The sequence below is a fragment of the Equus asinus genome, chromosome 2, assembly GCF_041296235.1.
Source record: "Equus asinus isolate D_3611 breed Donkey chromosome 2, EquAss-T2T_v2, whole genome shotgun sequence".
Taxonomy (NCBI): Eukaryota; Metazoa; Chordata; class Mammalia; order Perissodactyla; family Equidae; genus Equus; species Equus asinus.
In genome coordinates, this window is record NC_091791.1 from 178,261,007 (window position 1) to 178,287,460 (window position 26,454).

The 26,454-nt window shown below is 39.5% G+C and overlaps 1 protein-coding gene across 11 annotated transcripts in view; it reads left to right on the plus strand.

Moving 5' to 3' along the window:
• The window catches only part of NPAS3 (neuronal PAS domain protein 3), an 829,776-nt gene that overhangs the window by 303,187 nt on the left and 500,135 nt on the right, over positions 1–26,454 (plus strand). The gene's annotated exons all lie outside the window — the stretch shown is intronic.

Here is a 26,454-nt window from a genome sequence, read left to right on the forward strand (position 1 = left end):
TATTTATTTTTCTTGCCTAATTGCTCTGGTTAGGACTTCCAGTTCTATATTAAATAAACTTGTCTTGTTTCTGATCTTAGAGGAAAAACTTTGTTTTTCACCATTGAATATGATGTTATCTGTAGTCTTGTCATACGTGGCCTTTATTATGTTGAGGTATCTTCCCTATATACTCACTTTGTTGAGAGTTTTTATCATGAAAAGTTGTTGAATTTTGTCAGATGCTTTTTCTGCATCTATTGAGATGATCATATGATTTTTATCCTTCATTTTGTTAATGTGGTGTGTCACATTGATTTTGGATGTTGAAACATACTTGCATCCCTGGAATAAATCTCACTGGATCGTGGTGTAGGAGCCTTCTAATGTACTGTTGAATTTGGTTTGCTAATATATTGTTGAGGATTTTTGCATTCTTTTAATAGAGTCCTGCAAGATCTCTTCCTCTGGTCAGATTCTTTGACTCTTTCCTTCGTACATTTATGAGATGCTATCTGTATGCACAATATTTTGTAAATAAAAATAAAGGTAAGGCATAATTATATAAAATTATCAAGTCTTTGAGGTGGGAGGAGCCTTTATTATTATGGTTGCTTATGATTCATGTTGTCTTCATTGATGTATAATTGGCCTTGCCTTTGATGTTTCCTCGTCATGGATTTCTGTGTTTCTCCTTTATCCTATCTTTTTTTTTTTATTTTAACTGTAAAACATAACCTCTTTTCTACTGGTATACAGATTTGCTTCAGCTTAGTCCATCAGGAATTTAGCAGTCAATTATGATATGCCTATCATAGTAGTGGGGCACTGTGGGAAGGCTCTCAAAATATATTTGATGGAGTCCCTATCCTTGAGGAGCTCAGCAACTTGGAGAAGAGTTTTCTCTGTTTTGTCCCATACCAGTCTAGGTCATGGATATTGGAAAATTGAAGGGTCATTTGCATGGGGTTAAGCCAAAGGATGAACTGATAATCCCTATTAGAATATTTAGTATTTCTCTGGGGCCTACCCTCCTTATCTTTGTCTGAGGGAGAGGCAGAAGGAAGAGAGTCCTGGAAAGCTTCACCCCTGTAATTTGCATCTTCTGTGCCTGATGTGATTCCTGATCCCCTTAAAGTGAAAGGTCATGACAGATAATATTTTCTTGAAGTCCCGGCGGTAAACCTGGGGTCTATTCCATCCATTCAACCAATTGTCCCCCTGATTTCCAAGTTGGGCCTAGAAATGCCTAGTAGGACCTTAATATGTAAAACCCCAGGAAACAGTGACTGGTTTTATCTAAAATCTTCTATCATAAAGTGCACTGAGAAATTTCAAGATAAAAACAGCTAAAATCTGTTGAATGCTTACTCCATGTCAGGCTTTAATGAAAGCTCTTAACTTGTATTAAAGTTTAATCCACACAAAAATCTTCTAAATTATTATCTTACTGCTTCCGTCATTTTATAGGTGAGGAAACAGACGCATGGAGGTTTTATATCTTTCCCAAGACCCAAATCTGATGTTTCAGAGCTGGAATTTGAACTCACTTGAGGATGGGTCTTGAACCCACACTCTGAACTGCTGTGTTAAATGCCCTCTCCTTTGAGGGAACACTAAACATTCAGATACAGAGACACATAAATAGGTAACTTGACTTTGAGGGGTTAAAAATTGTTGACCTCTATCATTTAGCAATTTTAAGTTACCGGCTCAGATAATTATCTAGAAAGCTGTAAGGAAATGTGAAAAATATTTAGGGTGTTGAGAATGGATTAAGGCAAAGTAGGTGCCAACCCTGGAGCATGACTTAAGAATGTCCTCTGATGTACAGAAGAATCACCTCCAATACCAAAAAGCTTTATTCATATTTTCATGTCTTTATCTTAAGGCATTAATATCTGTTAAAATGCAAAATTAATAGATGGGGAAATATGGTGAAATATCATTTAAGCAGCAACTTACAGAGGACACACGATACAAAAGTGGCAGGGACTTTAACAAAGGTGTCTTAGTTCTGGTTCTCTGGAAGCAGAGCCTGAGAAGAGATTGTTGTGCACGAGATGCAGAGAGAGTGTGCTCTCGGATGAAACGTGTGAGGGAGTCAGGGAAGCTGAGGACAGGACAGGGGAAGGACAGCCTCAGTCTGTCCCCATGGGGGACTCTGGAACAAGAAATCTCCAAGGAGTCAAGGAAAAGGGCTGGCTTTTTGTAAACCAGATAAGTCATTGACTTGTCGCCCCATCACTTCCCTCTCTTCCAACCACCAATTGTAACATCAGGCATTTCCAGTAGAGTCCCAGTAGCTGAGAATAATTTTCTGGAGAAGGTTACAGCTGTGAATAATTGGCAGCCACACTCATGGCAGCTGGGGAATGAGTGATTGATCCTATAAAGGGAAAGGGTGGTAGGGAGGATTCCAATGCCATCTCTCACAGAAGACTTGGACAAGACCCTCTGAGAGAACAAAAAGATAATTCTGCCTGGTGGAGGTGAAATTCCTGGTTATTAACAACATAGTGTCCTCTCTGAGACAGCTCAGGTCAAGCAGCTTGAGAGGTGAACTCATTCCTGGAGGGCATAGCAGGCAGGGGATAGAGATCATTGGAAATATACCCTGGGAAGCTTTCTACCAGCCTTATAGGTAACTTGCCTGGGAAAGGATAATCTTTCCACCAGCGCTACTAACGTAGAGCTTTGGAGAACAAAGATTTATTGAAAAATATCTGATTTAAAAAGTTCCTCCATTGTTTCCTAGCCCTACCATCTGGTTCCACGCTTACCAGAGCAGTATTAGCATAATTAAATTAGCACTTTCCTATCTCACCTTCCTCTGTTCTGGCATGTACTGTAACTAACATATCCATTTTGGAGGACAATATTTTTGACAAAGTATTTATAAAATGAAATTAGTAATATTCCTTATTAATTTAACTCAAAATAAACAATGAGCCTTTTAATGATCCTTAATGATTTTTGAAAGGGAAAGTAGGAAAAAACCCCAAAGATCAAGCTGCTTGTTATTACTGTGATGTTGTTCTTTTTTTTTCCTCTTTTCCAAAACATGGATAAATTAAGTGACTGTAAATTTTCAACAAGAGTGAATAAGCTGATGAAGATCAAGGTGGCGCCTTCAGGTGCTCGTCAGATTCCAGGCTTGGGGCCAACCTCCTTGTGATCTGCTTTCTCCTGCCAGAAATCATGTTTTTCAATCCTGTTTTGCTTAGCATCTTAGGCAAATCCTGATTTGAATCATACATATCATTTTTTAATATGATAATATTCTACAGTTCTTTCTTACACTCAGTAGCTTTGCATTTTTTCCAAAGAACACCAACTTCTTGATCATAATACCCATAATTATGGCAGTGGGATATTTAGGACCTTTGCCTCAACTACTTGGTTTTGCTAGAGCTTTAGTTTTTGAACCAGAGTCATAATCTTAAGTATCGTGTAGAAGGGCCAGATAAGAAATGAAAGGGAATTATATTTAATTTTTACACGTTGACTTTGTTTCCTCAAGTAAAGCATCACTGGAATTCTGGCAGGTAGGACATTGCAAGAAGAGAACATTCTTCTTCCAAGGCAATTACTTTGGCAGTGGGGAAAAAAAAAAAAACTCTCCCAAAGGGTAATAGTAACTGAAAATTTTGTGTAAAAAGAAAAAAAAAAAATCTGTCTACAACTTTTTTAAGTAGGATTATTCCAATTAAACTATCCTCTTGACTCTAATTCCTCCTGTTACTATGGGCCTATATTTTGACTTTACTTTCCAGTTTCTCTCCAATTAAATTACTTATTGTGTTCTTTCAGTCACTGTTGCCACTTGTTAATTTCCCCTCAGTCTTCGTGGAGCTCAGTTTCCTGGTTCGTGCTGGTGATTTTCTAAAGGCTAACTCCAGTGGGGACTCTGCATGGGGTGCTGCTTGACTCCTCTGGGAGCAATTGACCCTGTGGATTATCCCAGCTTCCTCCTTTTCCAAACTTCCTCAGTGTCTCTCTTCCTCTGGTTTCTGACTTCATTCTCTTCGCTTTTAAGACTCCTGCTCTTTCTTCCTTCCATGGCTCCTGGGCTCATCCTCTGTTGGCCTCCTTTAAGTTGGGGTCTCTCCTAGTTTTCTTCCTTATGGCTCTTCTGTTCTCATGCTATGGGAGTATGGGAGTTAAAAGCTTTAGAATCAGATAAAACCTAGGTTTGAATCCTAACCCTGCTGTGTAGTGGCTCCATCACTTGAAAAAAGTGATATACATTTTCAGGGGCTCTATTTTCTTATTTATAAATTAGAAGTTATAATACTTATTCCATCCTGAACAACAACCTATAGAATTATGTAATTTTAAAAAAAATTATTTGGAGAGTGCTGACATGTAGAATAAACTCATAAAAATGGTAGTTTTTGCTTTTAACTCTGAATAAATACGTCTGTAGTCCCTAGGCAGGAGCTCATCAGCCAGGGATCCTTGTTCTGTTGTATTCCAGCGTGGGAATAAGTGCATGGCTTGTGGTAATCGCTAAATGGTTGCTGAATGAGTGGATATCCAAAGAAAAGCTTTAACTGAAACAGTGACTCCAGAATTTATTTGGCTGTTGTGATTTCTCATCTAAACTTGAGATCTATATTTCTAAGCTCTTGTTCTGATCTCTCTGGACACATCAAGGCAAGTATGTCCATGAACATGCTCTTTCCCCAACCTGTAGCTCCTATCCCTATGGTCCCAACCATTAACTGGGTGTCACCATAATCTCCCCTTCTCCCTGACCCCCATATCTAGCTGGTTCCAAAATCCTAATTATCATTCTAGGGTACTCCCTCCCCTCTATTTCCACAGACTGTGCTTAAGTTCAGACCTATCCCTTTTCATTGCATTGTGACTCTAGCTTTATAACTAAGCTCTTTTCTTTTAGCTTTGTCTTAAAGCATTACCTATGCTGTCCCTAGAGCAAGTTTTATGAAACTCTGAGTCATTCACATAGTACAAATGAAATAACTGAAGCCTCCATAGGTGGAGGGAATTGCACTTATTCTCTCAGTTAGCCAGGGGCCGAGTTGCGAGTTTAAGTGAGGTTTAGGTTTTAGGCTTCCTGTTTCAGGGAAATGTGAGCATCTTCCGTTTGACCATAATGCCTCCCCATTAGGATATACGTACCAGGAACCTAGTAACATTTTTTAAAGGGCTGAATTTTTATGTAAGAAAAGTTTGAGGCTCTTTTTCATTATATTAGTTGAAGTCATTGAAACACTGCAGAAAATTTAAGTCATATGAGCCTGGGAGTGGCGGCACCCGTGTGAGCTCAGCTCTGAATCATGAGTTTGCTTCTCTTCTCTTGACCCTTCCTGCTTCTCTGAATTTACAAATGTGCGTGTGAGAAAAAATGCTGCTCTCTAAATATCCAGGGGTAAGAGTGAAAATAAGAATCTAGATAATAAAGTGTAGCTACAAAAGAGAGCCCACTTAGTTTGGAGAAACCATTACTGTATCAGAATGATGTATCTGCAAGTGACTTGCATGAACATATTTTATGAGCCCGCCAGCATGTTTTTTGTGGTTCCCTGCAGCAGATATTGCTCTTTTATTACTCGTTAGCCACTTAAAATCCAGCCCAATTTTAACAGTACTAAAAGAGCAAGAAAATTTATTTTAAAGAAAAAGGCTACATTCTTCTAAACCGGAGTCATAATATTAATACTTAAAATGCATAGCAACATGCTGGGAAAATGGGATAGTTATTTAGATATATTATAAAATGTAGCCCACCACTTTGATGTGATTCACTATTTCACCAAACCAATTTAACAGTATCCTGTAGAGAGGGAATAGTGCAATTAAAATTAGTAACAGAGGTTTTCACATGCATAGATCTAAATCAGGGTAGGTTGATAATGAATTAAGTAATTTTGCTTCCTTGTGAAGTCAAATTGTAATAGATGCATCCAGGATAGAATTCATGTTTAAAGGACCTGTCTACACCCGGCATTCAGACTCGATTGACAGTATTCCCAGTTGTTTTCTTCTTTGTTTTTTTCTGTTTGCCTTTGATGGGAGAATTTAAGTATGTAGTCACAATAAATTAGTTTAATTTTACTATTTGATCACCTGGCCCTATTTTAGTAAAGCCCAAATCCTTCCAAAACATAATTTCACCAATCTAATTTATAAGACATCAAAGCCACAAAACTACAAATGAATCTTTAGATATTTAGATATTCTAGAACTTTTCAGTGTGCAAGCACACAATAAAGTTATTTTCTTCTTTCTAGTGCTTAGTTTTGTATGAAAACACCAAAGGTGCCCACGCTGGGTTCGTCCTAGTGCATTACTCTATATACTGAGGCTTGTAGCTTGCATGTTTCCCATTCTGAGACGGCCTGTGCCTCTATCGCGTGTGGCAGGCAGGTGCTGCATGTTGACGATTCCATCAGCACTAGACCTTGGATCCTTTTATGTTCATCATTTATACACTGAAAGTAGGATTAATTTGCCCTAAGGAATTTGATAAAGAGCTATGAATCTACTGTTCTTATGAATTGCAAAAAGTGTTAAGCATATTCCCCAGGGGAACACAGAAGCACTGTAGTGAGGGTGGGAGCGAATGCAGTTGTCACAACAGTTAGAAGGAGCTAATTGTTCTTTAGTCACCATGGCTGTCGGCAAGGTTTATGCACTATAGCCAGCAGACCCTGGATGGTGACCTTTGGCCATGTCAGAAGTAACTATAAAACCAAACATTTATTCCAGTCCCCTGATCTCCAGGCTGTGAACAATAATATTTATTCTCAAGAATACTGCTCCAATTTTAAGGAAGTAATATGGTTTATTGGAAAACCCACGGATTTCCAGGCCAAAAAAACACTGATTCTAGCATGAATCCCAAGTTCACCATTTACTAACTGTGAGATCCTAGACAGTTATTTCTTTTTTCTGAGCTTTATGTAGTTCCTTCATCTGTAAAATGAATATAATAATGGTAATTAATTTCACAGGATTATTGTGAGGATCAGAGATAATGAACATAAAGTACTTGGCATATAGAAGGCACTTCGTAAATTATTATAAACAGAAATTATGATGATTATTTTCTCATGCCTTAAGATAAATGATAATATGATAGCAGAATGTCAGTAAACATATAAATACTCTTCTCACAGAAAGTTTTGTTGCTTCTTCTAAGGTAGAATTCTGGCTTTCTGGAAGAATGGTTGGTAGAGAATAAGATGTCTGCGTTTGTTCTTTCGCTCATCACTCACTTTGGGAGTTCCTACTACATGACAGGAATTTGGAGTACAGACGTGACCAAAGCAAAACCATGCCTCCACCAAGCTTACATTTCTTGTTGAGGAGAAAGTAGACAATTACACATGTAATGCCATGATAAATGCTACAAAGAAAAATCAAGCCATGTAAGGAGGATGGAGACTAATATGGGATGATATTTTAGGTTGTGTGCCAAGTGTTTATTTCTTACAGAAAAAGTCCGAGAGGATGTAATCAAATGGGGAGGCAGTGTGATCAAGTTGGAGAGGCATGGATGTTGGAAAGCAGGAAATCTTGTTTCTAGTCCTGGCTCTGACATGGATTAGCTGGTGACCATATGCAGTTTGCTTTAACTGAGCTTCAATTATTTTATTTGTTAAAATTATCAAGTACTTATTGAATGCCTACTATGTGACAGGTACTTGGAATAGGGAAATAAACATAACAAATCCCTGCTTTCCTGGAATTTACTTTTTCTCAGAGAAGATAAGTCAGCAAATAAACTTGTGATATCAGTGACAGATGCTAGCAAAAAATAGGCAGGGTAAAGGAATAGGGTATAAGAGAGGGTGACATTTTAGATGAGGTTCCAAGTATGTAATGTCTCTCTGAGAGGTAACGTTTATGCAAGACTTCAGTGAAGTGAGGGAGTTAAGTTATACAGATCCATGAGAAGAGACAGTCAGAGGTAACAGCATGCAGATCTCTCATGGCAGCCAGATTGACAGAATCTAGAAAAGGCAATGAGGGTGGTGGTGCTGGAGCCAAATAGAAAGGGGTGAGTGGTAGGAGATGAGGTTGGAGCCATAGCCAGGGCCAGACATAGGCTTTGGGTTTTATCTAAGAGGGAGGGAATCCTCTGGAGGGTTTGAGATGGGGATAGACATGATCTGGATTATAAAAAGGATTATTCTAGTTGCCGTATAGAAAGTATACTAGGTAGGGCTGACGTGGAAGCAGAGAGACTAGTTGAGGAGACCATTTACTGCAGAGATTCAGGTGAGAGAGAAGGGTGGCCTACACTAAGGTGTCGTGGAGAAACTGTGAAGTAATCAGCTTTAGGATATACTTTAAAGGGTAAGCCCAGCATAATCTATTGATGTGGATTTGAGAAAAAGCAAGAAGTCCAAGGTGGCCCCAAAGCTTTTGCCTGAGCTACTGAGTGGATGGTGGTAATTTACAAAAAAGGAGGGAGTGTTCCTAGCGGGAGGGAACAAATAGTTTTGGCATCAGGGGCATCCAGAGTTCAGTTTTGCCCAAGTTAGTTTTAAGGAGCTGTCATGTCAAGACAGTTGGATTTGAGTTTGTAGTTAGGTAGGACGTCTGGGCTGGGGATACACATTTAGGAGTTACCAGTGTGTATCTGGTATTCACAGCCAAAGGGCTGGGTGAGGCTACCTAGGGATAAGTGTAGATAAAGAAGGAAGGGTTTTAGGGAGGGAGAGCCAGGACCCTCCAATATTTATAGATCAAAACAGGATGAGGTCTAGCCCAGAACTTTGAGAAGACTCAACCAGTGACTTGGTAGGAAAATCAGGACATTGTGGAGGCATGAAAGCCAAGTGAAAAAAATATCTTAAGGACCTGAGAGGAAGAATGATACGAAAGGTACAAAATATATGAAAATTGTGTTAAAGATATGAAAACCACATCTCTAACAATTCTTCTAACTTACCTTAATTTTATAATCTTGTGTAAACAAAGCGTACTCACTAACTTTCTAATTACTTGAAGATTGAGCATATCACAAAATCATGACCAGTGAAGGAGAGTAACAGATTTGAAATTAAAGCATCCTAAGTTCAGTAATATTCAACTCAACTATATCACACCACATTTTGAAGTAAATGCTTTTATCTTAAATATAAAGAAGCTCTCTGTAAAATGTTAATGCAAGTGTGTATGTAATTTACATGAGTAGGAAGCATATGAAGATTTCATCTTGATAATAACATAATAATAGACATGAAAAGAATCACACACATCACAGTTAAGAGGTCAAACCTATGATGTAACTTTGCTGTAAATATTTCTAAGTTAAAAAGTTTATTCCTAAGTAAAAGCATCAGTGCCTCTCAAACATAACATTCATCAAAACCAACTGGAGGGTTTATTAAACACAGATTGCTGAGCCCCACACTGAGTTGTTGATTCAGTAGATGTAGTTTTGGCCTGAGAATTTGCATTTCTAACATTTCCTAGGATATTTGATGCAAGTGGTCCCAGGACCATACTTCAGGAATTACTGTATAAACTGTACCTCCTAGGGGCAGAGGTCCTCTTTACTTTGTGTTTATTAAATGATAGTAATAATAGAAATAATGACTTTCATATTGTTCAGTTAATAATGTACCAGGCATTGTGCTAAACATTTTGAACTCAACATCTCATTTAATACTTAAAACAACCCTATGAGATAGGTGTTATGTTATATATGTGAAAACTGAGGTTCAAAGGAGTTGAATAACTTGCCCAGAGTCAACAGCTGATTACTAATGAAGCTGGTAATGAAACTGTCTGCCAGAACAACCCAGTGGAGAGCCTTGCTCCTCAAGGTGTGGTCCACGTACCAGCTGCCCTGGTGTCACCTGGGAGCTTGTTAGAAATGCAGACTCTCAGGCCCTCTTAGCCCTCCTGAATCACCTTCTTTAACTTAACAGTGTCCACAGGTGATTCATGTGCACACGGAAGTTTGGGAAGCAGAAGTATAGAGGGCTTTTTAGCGTGATTCTGAGCAGATAGGCAATCAAGAAAACAATGGGTGGGAGAAAGAGTCCAGAAAAAGTAATAGTTAGGATTTTGTGTGATATAGCATCAGAATACAAAGCATTCTACCCTGGGAATGAAACAGTAGAGATGCTCAAAAGATCAGGTTGAACCACATGAAATTACCAATATTTAACTGTTTTTGACCGTAAAAACAGCGACCTAATAATTAGAGTGAAGGACTCAAGTTGAAATGCCTGAGACTCAAAGATTGATTGCAAATGAGCAACGCCAGCTGCTATGCTTTATTAAGAATGAGTTAAAAACAAGTATCAGCGGCCCTGCAGCCCAACACTGTGTGTCACCAAACCCATGTGCTGAAGGGACACAGCCGGCTACCTTGTGGTTCTAGATGCTGGCTAAGAGTCTCAGTATACATGAAGCTTTCTCTCCCAGGAGCTTCGTTAGTGGTGGTACTTGACCAACAATAGGTATCATAACCGTATGTCCCATTTGCCCGGGGTCAGTACCTGTTTTCAACTATTTATTCCAGAGTGGTTATCACTAAACCCCTTTCACTCTCAAAAGTGTCTCACTTTGGATAATGAATTTTGTAGTCACCCAACTAATAAGAAAATTCGAAAAAAAGCAATGCTTGGAAAACTCTGTATTAAAACCTATAGCAAGTTAGGTATGGAATGTTTACGACTTAGGCATAAATGATCTAAAGTGAAAGAAAAGTTGGTTATCACAGCTGGTCTTAAGATTTCAATGGCCATGCACTATAGTGGGAAGAGCATATGATGGATATTTGAAGACCCGGGTTTTGGTCATGGTTTTGCCACTGTCAGTGAAGTTCTCTGAGTCTCTGTTTCCTTACCTATGAAATGGAAACAGTAAGTCTACTGAACTCAGTGCCTTCTTGTGTGGATCATATGATATAATCTAGATGGAAGCATTTTAAAAGCATTAAGGAACTACAAATGGTGTGGTTACTGGGTTAATATCATGCTGTAGAGAAAGGAAAAATGAGGGGGAAACAGGCAAATTTTGATCAAATACAAAATGGAGGCTGATAATGCTTTAAACTACAAAAGCTAACCCGTAGTAACAGAATTAATCCCTTTCTTCAAATGGGGGATAGCCGCTCATTTTCAGTGAATTGTGCCAGAAGATACTCTTCCCATCATAACTCATCTCAAGTGTGTCCCCCACTTAGCAATTTCAATCAAAAGGAGTTTACAAGAAGTGAAAGTAACATACCAACAGGTAATCTAAAGCCATTATTCCTTATATATTCCAAATTCTTTTTAAAATAGGGTATTGACTTTTGTCTGTAACTGGATTTGTGCCTCTGATTAAGGAGGTAAGGGTTCGTTTGACGTCTCTACTCCCCTTTGATAATGAAGCTGGATACATTTCTTGTCTGAGGGTGTTCTGAGGACCATTTATTTTGCAGTCAGTGACTTATTTTCTATTTCTAGACCCATGTACAGACCTCTTTTAGGAAAGACAGCAAACGAGACAACGACTGGCACTCAATACCTTGTCATGGAGCCTGGGGGTGGTAGGGTGCTTGCATTTCCTGCTGGCCTCAGGTAATCTATTGACCTTCATGTTTAGTGTCTTTAGTAACAGGTGCTTTAGAAATAGATTTTTAAAAATACTTTTTTCTTTTTTGTTTCTTTATTGTGGCCCAATTCTGTATGAACAGTTAAGTCATGCCTAAGAAAATTTTTTTCTCTTTGTCACCATTTTCCTGGTTTCTTTGTTACTCAGAATGGGTGAAAAACACGTCTTCATCAAATGATTAACTTAAATATCTTTTAACAGTTCTCTAGCTTTACTGTTACATTTATTCATCTAATACTATACTTTGACCACAGACTCTTTCATTCCTTTTACTTGTGTAAGCTTTGACACGTAAGGAAGGTATGAGAGCAGAGTTAATTGTCTTAATCCAAGGTTTGTGAGTGGAGGATAATCAGACTTGTGACTCATTTGTTCTGATTTTTTGCTAATGCTGGGCATCTCAGTCCTTGCTTTTCCACTGAAGGATAGTGTTCCAAGCCTTCAGTATCCCAGATGTTCACACATTCCACAAAAGAATGACCAGGAAACACAAGTGCTTTATGGAAACAGTGATGCTGAAGCCAGTCCATTTGCTTGAATATATTAGAGTCCATAAAAAGCTTACTCACAATTTAAAAACTGACTTTCTCCTTATTTCCATCTTTTGGATTGTCATTGTTTGCTCAGTTATAAAGTGGCTTGTTGACACCAAATATTTTAATAATTTGCTTCCAAGGCTTTGTGCCTATGCCTTGGAGAGGCTGGTGTAGTAATTAAACTGTCTTTTAGCTGAAATGCTTGCAAAGCGTCCAGTTCTGTGCCTGGCAGCTGGTGATGCATTATAGAGACATTGAGCTAATCGATTAAAACCGCAGAGGCATGGGAGTTGTCTGACAGCACTGTACTAGGATGAAATTAGTTGGAATTGCATGGTGAAATTAAGGGGAATGCAGCTGATTGCAGCCCTTCTGGGAGAATCCTGGGTGAGAGGGACACTGTGCGTTGATCCCTGTGTAATTAGGACAGCCATGTTTTAACAGTATTTCTAAAGTATTAAAATGGACTGGATAAATCAGCAGGGCTGCTTCCAGTGAACTTGGCATCCATCCACTGTGACTGAAATAACATGAAATTTTTCGGCTGCTAGAGAATGTGAAATTGGACTAATTGTCTTTTAACTGGTCTGCTCAACTGCTAGCCTGGAGCAGGACTGTAAAGGGGATAGGCTGGTGGGACTGCAGCTGGGGGAGGGGGAAGCTTAGATTCATGACTGTTATCTCAGCCCATCGGAATGGATAACACCATCACACATTCAGACAGCTCTGATTTGTACTGTCTCATCATTAGAATCCCTTCCTAAATATTTTAAAATTCATTTCAAAGGGGGATGCTTTGATTCAAAGAATGCAGGAGTCAAACTGTGTCCCTCTGACTTATAATTACTGCTCATTCCTTTCTTGAGGTTCCTCTAGAATAGGGGAGATTTGGGAACTTGTAAATCACTCATCAGCTGTCCATGTGTGACTGTCCTACAGTCTATTTTGAGTAGGGCACATTATGCAGAGAAGGGACATCAATGCATGTTACTGATTCTGAGTCTTAAACAGAGGCTTCGTCCGTAACCGCTGAATGCTCTGACTAGTCTAACATTCACACTTTACACGTGATGAAAGAGAGAGCCAGAGAAGTTAAATGCCATGCCCATGTCACAGAGTTAGGTCACCCAGGGCCCACGATTACTGTTCAGCTGTTCATTTCATCATACTGAATCGCTAACACTAGGTAATATTATTTTGCTTAGTGTTTCACGTTCCTATGGATCCATAAATAAAAGTAGAATTTCTATGATGCAGGCGTTGTTAACAGTCTTAGAGTACTTGGGTTATCCTTCTTCTTTCTTTAACGTTATTGAGGTCACTCAAACTTACTGAAGTGCTGTCTACCATTATCAGTTTATGTTCTAGAGGGTAGAGCGCGCACACACACACACACACACAAATGACATTTCAAGAAATCTCAAAAAGGTGTAGGAATCATCTGATCATATTTCCTTACCATCAGAAAGGTATATTTACTTGTCATCATCTATTCCTCTAGAGCTGTCTCCACAATCTATCAGAAAGCCTCATAATAGACTGTATCATTTTGATCCACTAGAGAATTTCTTGGGTTGAATTGTGTTGTGGCATCAGGCTTAGTATTAAGAAGCATTAGACAAAATAGTCAGAAAGAAAAAAAACACTAATCATTGTGTTGACTGTGAGAAAGCTGTGGTCCTCATAAATCAGATTTCCTTTCTCTTAGGATCCATGGAAAAAGTTTCCCTCTGGTCCTGTAAGGGAATAATTATGCTTCTCTTGAGCAACTAATAGGTCTGTAGGTGATGGATCCTAGGAACAGTGGGAAGATCAGAGTCGTGGCCTCCCTCTCTCAAGTTCAGAGGACTTCATGGTGTGCACTTTGCTGTTTAATTCCTCTCTTACCTTCCTCTTAATTCCCCATCACTTTTCTCCTTTCTTCATAGTTATTTTTGCTTCATTTACTTTATCTTGCTGTATTGTTTGCATCTTTGTAAATGTCTTTAAATCTTTTTTTAATAAGATGTGGCATTAAAAATAAAACAATTCTCCTAGATTTGGCTCCCATCCCAAAGTGCAACCCACAAATACTAGAGGGAAAAAAGGTACATTATTAAGTGCACAGGTACTTATGCTGTCCCTAAGATACCTCATGTATGCCCTCCTGTTTAGCTGTATTTTTGAGTCATATTTTAAATGACTTAAAAGATGTTTATTCGTAGAGACAGTATTCAGTTTTTTAAGATTTTTAATTCTATGTAATTATGTAATTTCTGTGAACTCCAGAGTTAGAAATAATTTGTATGTAAAGGTAATCCCAGGAATACATTAGCCAGATGTGGATAGTGTGTGCCAGAAACTATAGATATGGGTCAAATATAATTATGATACTAATAGAAATGGATAGCCTCTCTCTATATGTAGACCCTTGATTTGGAGCTACTGATCCACTATATTGTATACAATGCTTATTACTAGGACAATAGTCAAACTACTGACAGATTACTCTTTTATTACTTTAAAAATGATTTTTCTCTTAAGTATTATAATAAAGAAAAGAAGTATTTCTTTTTGCAGAAAACAAATTCTCATTGAATAATATGTAACATGTATGAGCACTTTCCAGGTACCTGTCCCTCATCCACACAATTCTTGTCTACGTATCATTTAATCTTCTCAACATTCATCTGTAAGTAGGAACAAGCTCTCTCATTTTACTGGTGAGGAAGCCGAGGCTTATAGAGGTGAAGTAACCTGCCCACAGGCATGTAGCTAACAAAGGTCAGGTCTGATTGTAGAGCCCATGTGTAATCATTATGCCAGTGTGCACTGTGGAAAGGTCCAAGGAGATGGAGAATATATGACCTCTTAAGTGTCTTTCATGCACATTTCTTCTCCAAGATTAATTAAATGGCTTTATGAAGCACTTATTTCCATTCATAGTCATATGGAAAATGAAAACATACTTTAAATAAAATATCCATTTTCCAGTGAGAGCAACTTGAGAACCTGATTATCAGAAATTCAGCTCAGATAGCATGAGGAATAAAAACCGATGAATAGTAGTTGGGGCTGCCATAGTCAAACGGTTAGCTCCCTCCAGGGTTCCACACCTCTTTTCACATGGAAGGGAAAATTATCTTTCTAGTTACTAATCAAATGGGAACATTAGTGATCATTATTTGGTTTAAGAATTAAGGGATAATTTAGTGTGCATTTAAGATTAACTGGATAGTTTATGGCATGCCCCTAATGATCGAGTAAAATATTTTCTCATTCAGGTCCATTTGGATCATCCGAACTCAATGGCCCAGCCTAGAAGGGCAGATGGAGCGAAAAATCAACAACAATGAAAGAGGAATGTTGTTTGTTACCCTTTGTTCCATCTCAAACATGATCTAGTGGAAACTGCTTTGAATAGGTTTCTTTCTTCTTTGTTCCTGTCACATGATGGGAGACTGTGCCCATTTCTCTCCTTCTCTCTTTAAAGTCAGATTTGGGATAAGCTTTAAGATTTCAGACAGCAATTAGAATAACCTTTCCAGGATTTGGCATCAGATGAAGCACAATACCCAATCCTCGGAATCCATCCTACCTTCTTTGAACTCAGCCTCTTAGGGCTGCCTTCAGACAAAAAGCAGAGGAAGGGATGGAAATTAAAATTGTGCCTCTGTTGTTCTTTGGGGATAGAACCTTTTGTATTGTAAGAAACTTCAAGGCGTTGTTAGTGAATAGTATGTAAAATATTATGTAATAGTAAAAGTGAGGAGAAATGAGGAAAGTCTTGCTCATCTTTGAAATCACAGAAAAATCCCTTCCTGATCAAGATCCTGCCTTTTTCTGCAGCCTCGTCTCTCCCACAACCCAGTACACCCTTGCCTTGCAGATCTCCCCTTCTGTGTGCCAGTCTCTTTCTCTTATTTCTTCAGACATTTGTCTTTGTGGGATTTGGATTGCTCCCCATCCCCAACTCCTGCTCCCACCTGTGTAAAAACTTAAATCTACTTCACTTTTTTAAGACTCAGAGTAGAAGTTAAATCTTTAAGTATACCACTCCTTACACTATCCCCCTCTAGTTAGGACTGAATGAGGTGCACTCTCTTATGAGCTCCTGTGGTGCCCTGTATCCCACTCCATTCCATCCCACCCCACTGCATCCCGTCCCATTCCTCCCCACCCCATCCTATCCCTCCCCACTCCATCCCATCCTATCCCATCCCACCCCACCCCCCATCATCCTACCTCATCCCATTGCATCCTTAACTCTGTCTTAACACCTACCACCCTGTTTTGTGGGCTGTCTTCATTAGTTTGTCTCTCCTCCCCTGGCTGGTGACACACTTGAAGGCAGGGACCATTACTCTTTTCTTCCCTATTGTGCTTTTAGTATCTGGCGTGTTCAGTGTTTCTCTGAACTCCAGAGATCAGGTAGGCAGTTAGATAGGTTGTACTGGGGCTCACCCCCAGCCTCCTAACTCCAGGGCTCTTTTGGTGACTTCACAGATCCTGTCTACATCAGGGTTTTTGCCAGTGTGTTCCCTCGGTAGAATTACATATAACTGTATCTCCTACTTGCTAGGCTTTCCTTGGTTTAATTAAACTCCTTCTGGAAAGTTATGTTCCTTTGTGTGAACAATCCTTTTACTCATTCATTTATTAATTCTACCAACTACTTGCTAGGTTTTGTGAATATAGAGACAATGATAGTTGTTGTTGACAGCTCTGTGAGACAGACAAGCAAGCAGGTAACTGTAGTGTGGGATAAGTACTGTATTGGAGTCCCCAAATGCTTTATATTAAAGGAATCTTCAGTTCCCAATGCTTGTGTTTTTCAACTGAGGAAGTTGTCTCCCTGTGGGGCCACGGAAAATTCGTGTGAATGACTGACTCTGCCCTCTCCTCCCTGTCGTTGCCCCATGCTGTTACAACTGCTAACAGCTACACTGAGGGCCTTTCTTGGCACTTCATCATCTGAATTTGGCTGTGTTCTTACTTTTCTCTTAGGTGGTTTCTAAGTACACTACTTTCTTAGAACCTTCTCCACTGTAGTCAGAAGATTGACTTGCTCTGAGAATGAGGTTTCTGAAATCACCAATTTTCCCACTGTGAAGAAGATAGAAAAAGAAACAAAGGACCATCCCTTTGATGCAGTGGAAATAGGATATTTCTCCATAGTGAAACAGCAGCCATGATTTCTTTCAAATCAGCTCTTAAATGGGAGTTGAGCTACTTCCTGTGCAGAGAGCGGTGGTTATCCCTGGAGTCATCCAGAAGATCCATGGTTAGCAATGCTGGGGGAAGAAATCTAATTTGCAGATAGGGTATTTATCTTTAGATAACGAAAACCTGGAAATGCAATTGGTCATTTTAAACGTAGCTGGTCTATGAATATAGGTTAAAAGAAATGAACTTCGCAGTTTGGAGTTATTTGTGGTGGGAAAAAAAGCTATGTGAAATGCTTCTGGAATAACCCTATCTCTTGGAAATGCTGTGAAGGTTTCTTAGCTTTTCATTGTATGGGCATCTTGCTGCAAGCTCATTTTGTTGTTAAACATGAAGTTTTACAATGTAGATTGCACTAAGAATTTTTTAATGGAGCAATTTAGAGCAGCTGCAAACTGCTCTGGAATTCCCAGGGATTAGTCGACGGACTTTTCTGTGATTACAGATCCCACAGTGAGAGGAGGTGAGGCATGCAGGCCCTGGGAAGGTGGGGGCAGGAGCAATGGGGCAGGAAAAGATTGACTAACAGGATGCACGGAGATGGACAGACTGTCTGGCTGACGACATGTCTGCTTTTCTCTCTCCCACTCCCCCCACATTTACCTACCCCGTGCCCACCACACTAATTTACCCCATTTTTCCTCCATGTTAACTTACCGTATTCCTCCCAAGTTAGCTTACCTTATCCTCTGCGTGTTTACTCACCCCATTCTGTCCACCTGAATCTCTCCCACTACTTGGTGCATGTCCGGGACTGACCCTACTCCGTGCTTCAAGCCAGGACTCACCAGATTATCCTTAATCTGGTTTCCTGTAAACTTAGAGAAGTGTTTAAAAATTAAAGCTAAAAGGAATTTACTTTCTAAATGAGAGAATTGGAGCTAAGAGAGATTAAAGGAAGTGCATAGTTGAAGAACTAGTTAATGACGAAACAGACTAGAAAACAGGGTTTCTTGAATTCAGTGTACGTATGTTCTGCCACGTTGGCGTATTTTGTTCCACTGTTTTGCATTTGTCGATGTATTGTTTTGTTATGTTTCCGAGTAACTTGTGTAGGCAGTTGTTTTCTTAGAGCAAATCAAAGCTGTTGAGGGGAGCAACTATATCTCTTAGTAACAGTATCTACCATGTATTGATTATTTATGTGCAAGTGACTTTACAATCATTTCCCACTTATTCCTTGCAGACACCCTCTGATGTGGGTTAGCCCAGGATGGGAAACTGGTTTAGAGAGGTCTCATATCTGCACAGCTTGGCACAGGCGGATGTGGGAGAGCCTGGTTGGGAAGTCCCAGCTCTTAATGACCACTCTGGAGGCTGAGCTCTGCATCAGCACCCTGCTGTGCCTGCTCATCTGCTCTGTGCCTCTAAAGGCTTGTTGACTAAGGACAGCCTTTCCCTGTAAATCTGTCTTTTGTAAGAGATTTTCATTTAAGAGTCTACACAGAGCGATTTATCCTCATCTCATCCAGGTTGTGTATTGCCCAGGATAGGTCAGACTGTTCAGAGATGGTTATATGAAATTATTAAAGTGGCAATACTACTTCAAAAGTCCATTTTATACATTTTGAGTTATTTTGGAGCCTGAGTTCAGAATGAACCAACCTTGGGAGTGTTCAGCCATGAAATGTCACCTGGCACATGGCACATGGAAGCTGGTCAGTCGATGTTTGTGAAGTGAACAGATGAAATAAAAGAATAATTTTATGAAATGAGGGTATCATTCACAGAGCCTAACTGTGTGTTTCCCAGTCATTGAAGGAGAGGAATAATGATACCTGATGATTTTTTACATTGCAGATGTGCCAGGTACTGTGGTAAATGCGTCCCATAGATTATTGCACTTAATCCTTATAATCTGTTTCATCATTCCTATTTTGCAGATGAGAAAACAGGATGCTAAAGCAGTTAAATAATTTGCCCAAAGCACATGCCTCGTGAGTTTTGGAGCCATGATTGGATGCAGGTGTTCTAACTCCAGAGCCTCTGCTTTTGACCACGATGATGCTATTGGCTGTGTGTGTGAGATGTGTATATATATATATATATATATATATATATGTATCTCATCCATATATATAAAACTTGGTGCCTGCTCCAGCCCTGGCAAACTCTGGTGATGATACCCTGCCCTTCATGACATTCAGCATGATGACTTTGATAATCTACCCTTACCAGTTCCCCATCCCTCTATACTACCACCTGACATTGGCTGTGGTCCTTTTTAGCCTGATTGTATTTCCCATTAAAATGTTGCCCCCACCCAGACTCCTAATAGACCTGCCCATGGTAGACTCGAGTTTCCTGGTGGATGTAGTCTCTTATACTGCTGGCCATCCTCGTAAGGGAGATGGGGTTGGAGCTTTTTTTCCACAGCCTTCTGGGAGCTGCATCTTTCATGGCCGATCCCATCAGGAAAAGGACAGACTCAATATGTGTGTAGAGTTTTCACTTTAAAAACCTTGAATATATCTATCACAGCTTTTAAAATTGTCTGTGCTCGTGTTACCTGCCAAGACTGTCCACTGTTAGCCTGAGGGTCTATGTAATATTCACAGTTCAGGTTATCAATGTAAACCAAAACTCGAGAAGATAGACCCTGGAGGCACACACATGCTTTCCATTCCAGGATTATATTTTACTTGTCTGGGTCTGGAATGGAAGTGGAGAGGAGCAATCCAAAGCAGGGGTTGGTACCCCTAGGAAAGACAGCAAAGCCAGGGAGAGACCAGCCTGAAGCATGTAGAATCTTCAAGAAAGAGGTATTAAGCATGTTTTTCTTCTGTGTGAGTGTATACTTTATGGGATTAATAACAGATTTATTAAATTCAAATGTGTGTATGAATCAATGGACACGTGCTTAATGCTAACAGGAAGTTGTGTGGTTATGTTAACAAAATATGCCCCAGTGCTTCTCAGTGATTGCATTTCCTTCCTGCAAATTGGATAATCAACTAGTTGTTCGTCCAGGAAATAAGAATAATAACAAGATCCTTCTTGATAAACCGTCCACACTAAAAAGAAAAAGAAGTTTTAAAAATTTGCATGTTGAATTTTTTATAGGCGGCTTGCTTTCTTCCATAACTGGATTCTTTGCCCTCAAAATCTGGTTTGCCATAGAGCTGAGCGACTCATTTTGTGGGAACCTAATGTTTCCACTCCATGCAATAAAGAATGGAACTCCTAAGCATCTGAATAATCCCTTTGTGATGCAGTAATTTCAAACTGGCAGCATAATTGGTCCGGATTTCCAAAGAGATACAATGTGTGAAGTACCGCAGATTCTTGATTGGAAGGGACTCTTTGGATCCGCTCCCACTTTTTATGACTGTGTTTACCAGTCAGGTGACAAGTGGAATCTACAAGTGGTGTCTAATAGCACCTCTTAGTGTGTCCGGATTCTGCAGTATGTATGGCTTTAATCTGCAAGGTGAGTGGAAACTACCAATCTCATTCCAGATGGAATTGTAGGTCCAATTCACCCTGCAGAGCCAGAGGGGAAAGTAACGCCTCTGCTTAATTTACTAAGCAGTCTAGTTTCTGGTTCCAGGGTTTAAAAGTATATCAGTTTCTGTTTCCATAACAGATGAGGATGCTGTAAGAGAGAAGCATTGCGGAAGGATGGTGATAATGCACATAGGGGCTTGTGCCTGGCTTTCGATATTGTGTTTTTAAAGCCCTCATATCTCAGCCTGAGCTTTATGTAGGGCTGCCAGGTCTGGGGTGCATCTGTTTCCTGTGATGGTAATGCAGGGCAGGGCCGCATGAGGCAAGCAGTCTGTTCCTAATGCATTTAAAGTCCCAGAAAACGAACGGTGATTTTATAACCACGGCCTGGATTTATTTTCCTCTTGCTTCAGCCTCAAGATGAGGATGAAAGAAGTGGGATTTAACAGAATGACGTTAGGATGAAATTCCTAGTTAATTAAACGTTAAATTAGCTAGAGATTTTGTTTATTGTGAAAGTCATGCAAGATCCGCTGGTTTTATATTTTTGAGGTGTTTCACTTTCTGTTCAGGTACAACCTGTCAATCAAGGCTAATCAAACTGGCACAGTTAACATGATACATCATAAAATTTCACAATAATGTCAACCTGTAATTCTGTCAATCTGGTTAAGGGAAATGGGCTAAAAACAATATTGTCATTTTGTAATAACACTCAGAAGGTGTTACAGAATAATGTTGCCATCATCTCCTGTAACTCTGTGTCTGACTTCTACCAGAGGCAGCCCTTGCTGCTGACAGACGGCCAGGTGGTCAACGCCTTTCCTTGCTCTGCTACTCATGAGATTTGGAGGAAGGCCACATAAATGGAGGATGCAGCCCCACAGCATTCGTGCAGCGTGACCTCTTTGATACATCAAAAAGGATGCCTTTCAGAAAACAGAGCCAGTATCTCACACTACTTGCCTCATGTGGTGTGACATGTGTGGGCATTGAGTGTTCTCGTTTATTCAGTCAGCAAACTTATTATACATATGTTCTCTTTTTATGAACTTACATTCTGGGATATTTGAAAAGCATCCATTTGAAAAAGCACTGCACTTTACAGCAAAACATAGACTGCCCATTACACAGAGCGATCAAGCACAGCTCTCTTTGCAAACATTGTTTTGCTTTGCAGCTCCAAGACATCATGGTTCCCCCCTGAATTAGGGAGGATAATAGATTCTCCACTCGGAAGCCCCTAGACTTGGGCCCTGTTTGTCCTTGGCATTCCCTGGGAATCCTTCCCTGGATACCTAGACTCCCTTCACTTGGTGGGTCTTCCTTGTGGCCAGTATGGCTAGATGTTTTTTTTAGATTGGCAGCTGAACCAACATCTGTTGCCAATCTTTTTGTTTCTTCTTCTTCTTCTCCCCAAAGCCCCCAGTACATAGTTGTATATTCTAGTGTGAGTGCCTCTGGTTGTGCTATGTGGGACGCTGCCTCAGCATGGCCTGATGAGCAGTGCCATGTCTGTGCCCGGGATCCGAACCGGTGAAACCCTGGGCCACTGAAGCGGAGTGCGTGAACTTAACCACTTGGCCACAGGGCCGGCCCTCAGGATGGCTAGATTTTAATTCGTAAATACTCCTTTCTTTCATCAAACAAACAGAAAACACTATAGATTTCTATTATAGATATAGACTTAGATATTTTTTTCTTTATTTTAAATATGCCCTGGAATATGTCTTAGAGGAAAGGGAACTCTCATATACTATTGGTGGGAATGTAAATTGTGCAGCCACTGTGGAAAACAGTATGGAGATTCCTCAGAAAATTAAGACTAGAACTACCATATGATCCAGCTATTCCACTTCTGGGTATTTATCCAAAGAACATGAAAACACTAAGTCAAAAAGGTATGTGTACCCCTTTGTTCATTGCAGCATTATTCATAATAGCCAAGACTTGGAAACAACCTAACTGCCCATCAATGGATAAATTGGATATAAATGGATAAAGATGTGGTATATATATACAATGGAATACTGCTGAGCCATCAAAAAGATGAAATCCTGCCATTTGCAAAACATGGATGGACCTTGAGGGTATTATGCTAAGCAAAATAAGTGAGATGGAGAAAGTCAAATACTGTATCTTTTCACTCGTAAGTGGAAGATAACAACAAACGAACACATAGATACAAAGATTAGATTGGTGGTTGCCGGGGGGAAAGAGGGAGGGAGGATGGTTCGAAAGGGGTGATAGGGCACCTATGTACAATGATGGATGATAGTTAGTCTTTGGGTAGTGAACGTGATGCAGGCTACACAGAAATTGAAATATAATGATGTATACCTAAAATTTATATAATGTTATAAACCAATGTTACCTCAATAAAAAATAAATAAGGGTGATTTTAGTAGCAAAATTATTATTATTACTATTATTATTATTATTATTGGTGAGGAAGATTGTCCCTGAGCTAACATCTATTGCCGATCTTCCTGTTTTTGCTTGATGAAGATTGTTGTTAGCTAACAGCTGTGGCAATCTTCTTCTATGCAAAAATTTTTTAAAAACCCAAATGTTTATTAGTAAGGAAATGGACACGTGAATTGTGGAATATTTATGTGACGGAATAAAATGCAATACTTAAAATGAATGAATGAGATTCCACATTTATTATTATGGACAGGTCTCAAAAATAAAATGTTGAATGAGGAAAAAAAGAGAAAAATTTTCTATAAAAAGAAAAATTTTGTCTGGTTTGTTGTTTTTAATTTTTATTCCTTTTATTGTTTTAAAACTGAGGAGAGTTTTACCCAGAAGCAGAAACAAATGAAACAGACAAAGTAGAGCTTCTCGGATTGATGTTGGAGTAGGCATCCAGGCACAGCTCCCTTTTATTCTCCCCTGCCTGGGGCACAGTTTGTAAATGGCTGAAGTACATGATTTCCAGTGTCCCATTCTAGGAGTCTTTATGCATTTTCTGGAATATGTTTTGTTCACTCTGATGTAAGATAAACCACTGGGAGGAAATGTATGCATGAGGCATGAACTGTTGAAGAGACTGAGAAATGTTTAGGTTACTACAGGTAATGTGGATGCATTTCAAGTTGCACAGGGATATAAGGAAGACCAGGAAGCAGTCCTCGCAATCCTGCATCTGTGCTTGTTAGACTACCATTCAGGAGGCAACTGTTGTGCCACTTGCTTCAGTAGCAGCCCTGGTGATCCTCAGATGTTCTAGTAGGAGTTTCCTCAGAACTGAGTATCTCTTACTGGCTGTCCTAGGCATTGGGCTGTGTCTGTGTTATTGTTCTCGGCCAGCTCTCCTCATTTTTACACCTCCTTACCTTCTCTGTTTCATCATCGTTGAATGGTTAAAACCTTAAGATGTAGAAAAGAAAACTGGAGTCCAATGGATTAGAAAAATATTTAAAAATCAATTTAAAAGCATGGGCAGGAGTTATTCTACAACTTAATTTAAGGTAGCAAAAGAAAAAGGTGGGCATGGTAAAGATGACCCCTTTCTCCCTATCTCCCTTCCATTCTCTTTTTCTCAGTAAACATTTATTGAGCATCTATTTAGGGTAAAAAAAAATGTTGACAGTCAATGAAGTTACTATCAAAATCTTCTAAAAACCTTTAAAAATATATTATTCAGGTGATTTAATAAGTGTAATGATAGAAAAACAAAAGAGAAAACACTTAGGATGGCAACCAGCTTCTCCTTAATTGGTTTTGGTAAGAAATGTTCAATTTGCTGGAAAGCTTGGAATGACACTGAGTAATACATACAAAGGGAAGATTTCTCATGAGTAATAAATTACCTTGAAAAGGGTGGAAGAAAGGCTCTTGTGATCATAAAAAGATATAATTAATTGAAAAATGAGATGCAAAATTCCAAAATTTAAGTTGGTATATTTTGCTTTATGGTCAAGTGCAAGAGGTGAAAATAGTTTACTTCTAGCAAAAACTAAATGTTCATAATTATGAAGTTAGACCATTAAGTTAATATATGAAAATAGAGGTTTATTATTAATTGGATAGTTCAGGGTAAAAGAATTGTTGATCACTAGACTATAGATTGCTAATCCAGTAAGATATTTATTGAGCATTTGTAGGCAGCACGCTATGCAGGTGCTAAGTAATTGTAAGATGTGTAAGGGGATGTATTCACAAATAATCATAGAACGAGGCAGAATGTGTTGGTACCATGAGAAAGATGCAAATAATGTGCAACTGAAGTTCAGAGAGGGGAAAGCTTGCTTCTGGCCGGGGAGCAGAGGATGGCTCCAGGGAAGATGTTTCAGTGGTTTCTCATTGCACTTCAACTGTGGTCTTCTCAAATCTTTACCATGAAGCACAGTTTGACCCTGGCCTGCTTCTCCAGCTTCTACTTTTTTTCTTTCTTCACCCATACTGGCCTTCTTTCCGTTTCTTGGACTCTCCTTGTTCTTTCCCTCCACTGCCTTCAGATAAAGTTCCCTCTGTCTGGAACGCTTTATCCCAGTGTCCCATTGTTGCATCTGTCTCACTTCGATTCTCACTTGCCATCTCATCTAAAGTGTAACTTCTCCAGGGAGGCCTTTTTGATGCCCCACTCTCAGTCTGGTTCCTGTGTCATAAACTCTCAAGGGCTCAATTCTTTCCCTCCATAGCCCTTGACGTTTTACATCCATCAGCATGATGGATTCTTTAATATCTGTCTTCTCCACTGACTATAAGCTCCATGAAAGAAGGGATGGTGTCTTTCTTTGCTTGACTTTTTATTCCTAGTTTCTTGTGATTGACGTATATTGGATAGTAAAGTATTTGTTGAATAAAGGAGTAGCTATGCTGGGCCTTAAAAGACGATGAGCAATTGCAACTGCCAAGACTGCAAAGTAAGGGGAGAGCGTCAACAGACATCAGTGATGAGCATGCCTTCTGAGTGTCAAAGGTCTGAAGAGGTCTGCCTGTGCTGAAGCCTCCTGGAAGAGAAGTGGGGCCGGATCAGGGAGCACTCACTTTGATTGGGGTGCTGTGGTATTTGGAATCTTGGAGTTTGGATTGGTAGAGAATGACTTCTTGGGACTCCAGGAAGGAAAGACAATTTCACAGAAAAAGTAGATCAGTTTTATTTATTACAAGCTGAGATTTTTTAAAGGATTTGACTAAATTATATTGTTGGGATTCCAAAAAAGTAGTTATACTAAAATAATATTTTAAAAATAAGAATAAATTTCAAACACCAAGTGTCTATTGTGTGTAAAATGCCATTCTGGCTACTGTACATAGATGAATGAAATATGCCTTTGTCCCCTTCCTGGGAAGGGATGGGGGAGGGAGGATGAAAGAGGTAACTACACTGTTCAGCAAAAAACAATGGCATTTTTCGAAATAAGCCTGTGATGGAGCCATGCTGTGATGAGCAAGAGCAGAATAGACACCTCCTAGCTCCTGTAAAGTAGTGGCTCAAGGGCGAGCCCTAAAGTGGATGCCCTCAATTTCCTCCACCATTCTGAGAGGAGACATTAATAAAAGTTTTCATTTTAAAAGCCCTTTCCGGATCTTAAAGCCTGACACCCTATGTGGCACCTGGCTGTCATTCCTGTCCAGCTCCACCCTGGTCTCTCAGTCTCCCAGATAGCATTGTGAAGGTTACAAAAATAAGTCAAATCCTACGCTTCGAAAAATCCTACTCTTCGTATTCGAAGGTATATTA